Below are 7436 nucleotides of genomic sequence, written 5' to 3'. Positions count from 1 at the left end.
TGGTGAACTGATCCCAACGAGCCTAGTACTATATTTCTATACCATTGTCTAGCTAGTCCTCTAAAGGTGGTGGAGAAAGCCATGCACATGCATGCTTCATCTGTCCAACGAGGTGCATTTGAGATTGGAACGCGTCAACGTGGTCATTGGGGCCGAACTTCCCATCAAGCGTCTCCAACGTAGGTGTCTTAAAGTCCTTTGGCCTTGGGGCTGCTAATATCTCAACTGACAAAGGGGAGGGTTGGCTCAACAATGCATGAGCCAGCTATGCAATTACTGAGATCACTTCCTCCCTTCCCCTGCTTCGCTCCATCGGCTGGTTGTTTCTCGCTGGCAGGTTGTTCTTAGCGAAAGATCGGTGAGTCTTGCGACGTTGCTGCTGCTACTTCTTCGTTGGTTGCATGTTGGTGTTGTTAACCTTCGGGTTATCGGGTATTTCAACCTGGTCCGCTCTTGCTCCCGAACACTGTCGCGGGGTGGGACAGGGTTCCTTCCTCTGACCTCTTCTCAGTTGTGAGGTCACTACTGGCTGTTATGGGGAGTCGAACGGTCTCGTCTCGAGTTCGCACCTCATGCTTCGGGCTAATTATCATTGAGTTGCGATTCGCGATTCTCAAGCCACGACTGTTGTTGCTGACTGGTCCTTGCACGCTGGCTGTCGTCGGGCTTGTCTTTCGAATTTCCCCTTTGAGAAAGTGTGGGGGTATGGTGGTCGTCAACCCTACCCCGGGGTGGGGTCTGACCCCTGGGAGGGACCGTACCTATGAGTTCCCCTCACCCTGAGGGGGAGATTGGTACACATTCTGCTGGGACTGCTGGTGATGATGGACCCGATGTTGGCTCTGATTCTGATTATAGTTTTGGTTTTGACTTTGATACTGACCTAGTTGCTAGTTTGGCTGCAATGATGGAAACTACTGTTGGTACTGCTTGTAAAAATAATTCGGGCTAAGTATCATCGAGTTGCGATTCGTGATTCTCAAGCCACGAGTGTTGTCGTTGATTGGTTCTTGCACGCTGGTTGTTGTCGGGCTTGTCTTTCGAATTTCCCCTTTGAGAAAGTGTGGGGGTATGGTGGTCGTCAACCCTACCCCGAGGTGGGGTCTGACCCCTGGGAGGGACCGGTACCTATGAGTTCCCCTCACCCCAAGGGGGAGATCGGTGCACGTTCTGCTGGGACTGCTGGTGATGATGGACCCGGTGTTGGCTCTAGTTCTGATTCTGGTTTTGGTTTTGACTTTGATACTGACCCGGTTGCTAGTTTGACTGCAGTGATGGAAACTACTATTGGTACTGCTTGTAAAAATAATACTGTTGAGATTGTTGTAATTGATGCATTTGTTATATCTAAATTTGCATAGCTCAGACGCTCTGGACTAGATCATCGAACTGGTGGCACCCGATCCCAAGAGGAGTCACTGAAGGCACCAGAATGGAGAAAGTGGTGCTTACCTAGGGTAGCGATATGTTCAACTGCTAACTTGTCTGCTGTGCCGATATGGTTGGGGTCCCTGAGGTAGAGAGGGGGATAATGAACTGTCCAATGGTCACTGAGGAGCCTTGAGGAAATGTTGTTGTGTGGTCTTGCCCCCTAGTAATGCCCATATCAATGCCCTTGTCGGTGCTACTTGAAGAAGCCATTGAAAAAGAGTAAAGTAGACTTTTCAATCGTTTCCTCTAGACGACGCCAATTGATTGTGCACGATCTGAATGCTCCTAGCTATAAGGCAGCATGGACGTCGGTTGCCAAGTTGATCATCCAAACTGCAAGAAAGTGCAATTAAGGCCAAAAAAGGGGTTTTTTCTCAAAAATAGCAAGGCAAGGCGCCTATGGACGCATAGATCTCGAAAAGTTACTCAAAACAAAAAATAAAAAATCACCCCAATCAGACAATGAAGTACAAATTATGGCCTCCGAAAGTTTTGCATGCATTGAACTGTAACCCATGACATGATCACCCTGTCAAATGGGTTAATGGTTAAACGAGTTGGGTCGAATGGTTCTTGACAATTCAAACGATTGATCGACTGGGTCAAGGGCGGGTTGAAAACATTGAATGTATATCCTCCAAAAATTTGGAATTTTAGTTATATCGTGAAAATGAAACAAGGCTTTCTGCCTTTCACTATCATTCAATGCCTTATCTACAAAACAATAGGTTCTAATCTGCACGAGGTCCCAGGATCGAAACCTCCCACCCCCACTAATATTTCAGATTAAGTTGGATTTATGAAGTGAGGAATCAGAGTGGCGCAGCGGAATCCTGGCTCCCACCCACATGTCCCAGGATCGAAACCTCCCACCCACATGTCCCAGGATCGAATCCTGGCTCTGATATTTGTAAAAGGTATGCGGTGATAATTTTTTTTGTTTTTTCAAAAAACAATTTATTTTCGAAAGTATGCATTAAGCACAATAAGCATTACATCAATCACTACGATAAATAAAGCACCAAATAAATTATTAAACTTAATACATGCAGATAGATTTTTTTTCATTTATTTTTGTCCTTGATTTTTTTTTGAGGGGGTGAGGATTTTTTTTTCCAGAGAGAACATTTTAAATGCAGAAAATAATCAAATTCTGCTATTTAAGCATTTTTGTATTTGATTTGATGAGTTCTCTAAGACTGAACACTCGTAAATTTCAGACCTATAGCCAACTCTGTAGGTTCCATAAATCATGAAACTAAAGCACCAAATAATAAACTGAATGAATCTATCAGTCTCCTTAATTGGTTCGAAACAAGGCCAGAGCCCCATCTTCGCAATTCTCAAGAACCTGGCTTCGCTGTAAATGACAGAAGCTTCCAACTTTGCATGCTCTTATTAAATGCACTTTGTCCCACATCGGTTCTTAATACGTATCTGGAACAATTCTTCAAATTTTCCGAGCGACAAAAGGGTACGACCTTACTTGAACAGGATCTGTTCTATAGGCTCGTACATCTGTATCCTTGAGTTCTAAGGAGACAGGAATCAAAGTCTGGTTGATGAATTCGGACCGTACGATCAGAGCGTGAATAATAACCTGGGAGCTCAAGATTTGGGTTTCTACGGCCGTTGAGGATCGTTCTCGGTCATCTGATGGCTGGGATGGTCGCACGGTTGTCTGACAGACTTCCCCTTTTTCCTTTTCTCTATTTTAGCTATATTCTTCTAAACATTTTTAAAACCACAAGACACCCCCTGACGTTATTTTGACCATTTGGCCATTTTAACTTGGTTTTTCTAAAAAACTGAAGTTTCTCTCAACTTTCTTTCAACAACGTTGATTTTGAGAATGATTTGTGCTTTAGAATGGTTATTTTTATCATTTTGTAATTGTTGATGTAGGGTGGCTATCTATGATTTACCACAAAAAAAAAAAAAATTCTAAGGAAACTCTAGTTGGTAAAGTCTTTGACAGGTTGTACCATCTAGTCCTACCTGAACCAAGGTTGGAGTGCTTATGGGTTTGCTAAATGATGAATAAATTATAAGTAGGGGTGAACATTTGATTTATTCGATTAAAAATCGAATCAAATAAATCAAAATTTTAAAAACTGAATTAAAAAAATAAAAACCGAAATCAAATTATAGAAACCAAAATTTTCAGTTCAATTTTTGATTATTTTGGTGAAAACCGATTTTTAATAATATATGTACTATATTATATATATAATATTATGATATATATTATGAAAGAAAATTTCATTATATTATATATTAATACATAAATAATATAATATATTATACATTATATGTTACATATTATATACCAAAGTTTGGTTAATTTAGTTTATTCGGTTAACCAATAAATTTCTAATTCTAAAAACCAAAACCGAAAATTGAATTATTCAAAAACCGAATTAACCAAAACCTAAAAAATTGAAGCAAAAAAAACCAAAACCAAAATTATTCAATTCGATTTTTGTTTTAACCGAATTATGCTCACCCCCAGAGATAAGCCATTCGGTAAAGAAACTTCAATGTTATCAAATGGCCCCTCAATTTAAAGTTGTGTTTGGTTGTAGGAAAAATTTGAACTATATACAAATTTTGCACTTGGTTCAATTTTGCCTCTGTTAATTTGTAATAAATTATGATATGCAATCCTACCTAATACAAAACTTGTACATTTTCTCTCACTAGTAATTAAGTACATGCCTTGTGTATGGATTTTTTTTCATATTAATTACTTGAAATTTAGATATATCATAGTTAGGATAGAAATTGAAAATTAATAAAAGTAACAATATGGTTAAAAATAAAGTTGAATACTTTGTACTAAATGTGCACCTATAGAAATTTTAAATTACAATAACAATTATTATTATTATTATTATTATTATTATTATTATTATTATTATTATTATTATTATTATTATTATTACTATTACTACTACTACTACTACTACTACTACTACTACTACTACTACTACTACTACTAAATTTTGTATTCCATTTCTGTTTTAAATAAAAATAGTTTTTTATCAATTATTTTTATTTAATATGATGATTATATAACATTAGAAATATTCCAAAATGTCTTTAACAAAACTCTATACTTTTTTATCTTTTGTGTTCTATCTTTTTTTAAATATTTATTATTCAATTATAACATCATGAATTTCTTTGAAAAGTTGGGTTATTGATCCACCATTTAAATAAGAAAATAGCTTTGCTTTCGGATCAATTTTAAATTATATATTCCATCTACATTATATACATAATTTTTACTTATCACACTTAATTTTTATTTGACATAATTAATATATAATTTTGTATATATTCTTTTGATTATTTGTACTTTTTTATTTTTTAAAATATTTATTATTTAACTATTATATCATCAACTAATCCATTTCACCCAAACCACTAACACAGGACCCAAAAAGAAAAATAGTTTGATTTCTAGGTTGACGTTAAATTTTGTATTATGTTTCTAGTATTGATAAAACTATATCTTATGTATAATATTTATTTTTGGTCAATATGATGAATATATAATATTACATATGTATCCAATATTTTATTTTTTTATAAATATATAACATTATATCTTATGTATAATATTTATTTTTGTGATTCTTTGTATTTTTTATTTTTAAAAATTTTATTATTTGACTATAACATCATTTCATTTTTACGCTGATTTTAATTTTGGCATTCTATTTTCATCATTTACAAAATTACTTCTTACATTTCAGACTTATTTGTGTTCAGTATAATGAATATATAATATTAATGACATGTTCAGTTCTTTTTATCTTTTTGTATTATATATTTTATTTATCTTAATTTTTTATTATTTAATTATAGCATTATTTATTAACATATTTGACCCCAAAAGGTTGAATTGCTTACCCACCAGCGAGAGGGAAGAAAATGGTTTTGTTTCAAAATATTTATTTTCATATTATTAAAATTAATGTTGTAGATTTAATTAGTACAATCCCCCTTTTGGTTAAAAACCATCTAATTTGGGTAGTTCAACCATTGACCCGTTCGACCCAATAACCAAGTCGCAAGTTGCGCACTTAATTATGTGCAAACTTTTGGGAGCCATAACTTTGCGCTTCAATGTCCGATTGGGGTTATCTTTTTTTTTTTTTATTTTGAGTAACTTTTCAAGATCTATACATCCCAAGGGCATTATGCACCTTGCCTTGCTATTTTCGTGAAAAAAAAACCCTTTTTCTGGCCCCAAAATACAATTTTTATATTTTTATAAATAAAATTTCAAATGGAATTAAAAAGCATAAATTAATGTGACATGATACATATATTATTTGTAATATATGTAAAACATAACTATGATATATGTAAAACATAATTATACTATTTATTAATAAAATATGTATTTTTACATGCACGCACACACATAGTGTTGATGCAGAGCGGTTTGACTCATTTGACGTTAACACTCAAACTGGTGACCTGTGACCCGAAGGCAAAAGCGGGTTAGCCTCCAGATCGGTTTTTAAAACATTGTTTATCATACTAATTATTGTTTAATATATCAAATGTATGATGTTAAAAACATTTCCATTTTTTAATTTTTATATTTTTTGCATTTTATATATTTTTTAATTTTATTATTTAATTGTGGCAACATGGATTGGTCCATTTGACCCAAATGGTTTAATTTCTTACCACCACCTATACAAAAATATTATTTTTTCTAGGTAGATTTTAAAAGTATAAGTTTTTATTTATTAAAATTATTAATTTATTATGTATGTATTTTAATTATAGAATTTAATGATGAGAAGAAACAAAGAAGCATTAAATATATGATTCAATGAAGGTGAATGTAAATTAATACCTTAAATGATGGATTTAATTAAAGATAATTGAATGCATTGAATATCTTAAAAGTAACTCTTTTCAACTCATTTAATATCAATAACTAATTACCCTATTTGCCTTCATTTTTTATCAATAAATTAAAATATAGGGAGGTAGATTTTTTCATCACAAAATTCCAAAAATATTCTTAAGGCTATTTGTACTTTTTAAAATAGTATAGATTTAAACTTATCAGTGGTGTAAATTTTGCATCTCAAAAACAGATGCAAAATTTGCACCACCTTCCTCCTACCTCAATTTCTCTCATATCTATACTATATATAAAAGTGTGGATGTAGAGTGTAAGTTTTTTTTGACTTAAATTACCCTTTATTTATTTATTTGAGAAAGGGTATAAAAGTAATTTATTACATCTCTAATTTCGGATTTAATGGCTACTATTATAATGCTCATATTTGTCTATTTAGTCCACTTCTATTATAAGGGTTGAAAATATAACTTCAATTATTACTTTCCACCTCATTTAATCTCCTCTCATTAAGTCTTATATTTAATGTATTAACTCTCATTTTTTCTTATTAAATCCTATATTTTAGTTAATTCTCAGTAATAAATGATACTAATTAGATCCACGCCAATATATTTAATAATATAAACCCATATATTTTAAAACTAAATCAAAATTATTCAAGTGGTTGCTAAGCAATTCAACCATCCAAATCAAATTGATCATCCTATGAGTCATAATTAGGTAACAAAACTTTTAATATAGAAAAAAAAATAGAAAATTATAAAAATTAAACATATTTATGATATTTTTATTAATCAAATTAAAAAAATACGTGTAATAAACAATAATTATTTTTATTGATAATGAAAATGAAATACATAATTTAGAATAGAAAAAAATGAAATTATTTTATTGTTTGGCAAGATCAATAGTTCAACTTTTGGGTCAAATGTGTTAACATTTAATGTCATAAATAAATAATATAAATTAATAAAACATAAAAATTAAAAAATAAAAAAAAACATAAGTTTTGCAAAAAACATCAAGCATATGTATAAAATCATATAATTATCATATTAAATAAAAAGTAAGTGTGACATATTAGAGTTATTTTTATATAAAAAAATACAAA

The 7436-nt window shown here is 32.2% G+C and overlaps 1 non-coding gene across 1 annotated transcript; it reads left to right on the top strand.

Moving 5' to 3' along the window:
- Positions 1-2907: 2907 nt before the first annotated feature.
- Positions 2908-3122, top strand: LOC148804351 (small nucleolar RNA U3). Its single transcript, XR_016081508.1, has one exon. It is a non-coding gene; the product is annotated as a small nucleolar RNA U3 (small nucleolar RNA).
- Positions 3123-7436: the final 4314 nt, after the last annotated feature.

The sequence above is a fragment of the Nelumbo nucifera genome, chromosome 1 (assembly GCF_055504915.1).
Source record: "Nelumbo nucifera cultivar China Antique chromosome 1, China Antique-T2T, whole genome shotgun sequence".
NCBI classification, from domain to species: domain Eukaryota; kingdom Viridiplantae; phylum Streptophyta; class Magnoliopsida; order Proteales; family Nelumbonaceae; genus Nelumbo; species Nelumbo nucifera.
This window is presented reverse-complemented; position numbering and strand designations above follow the sequence as displayed.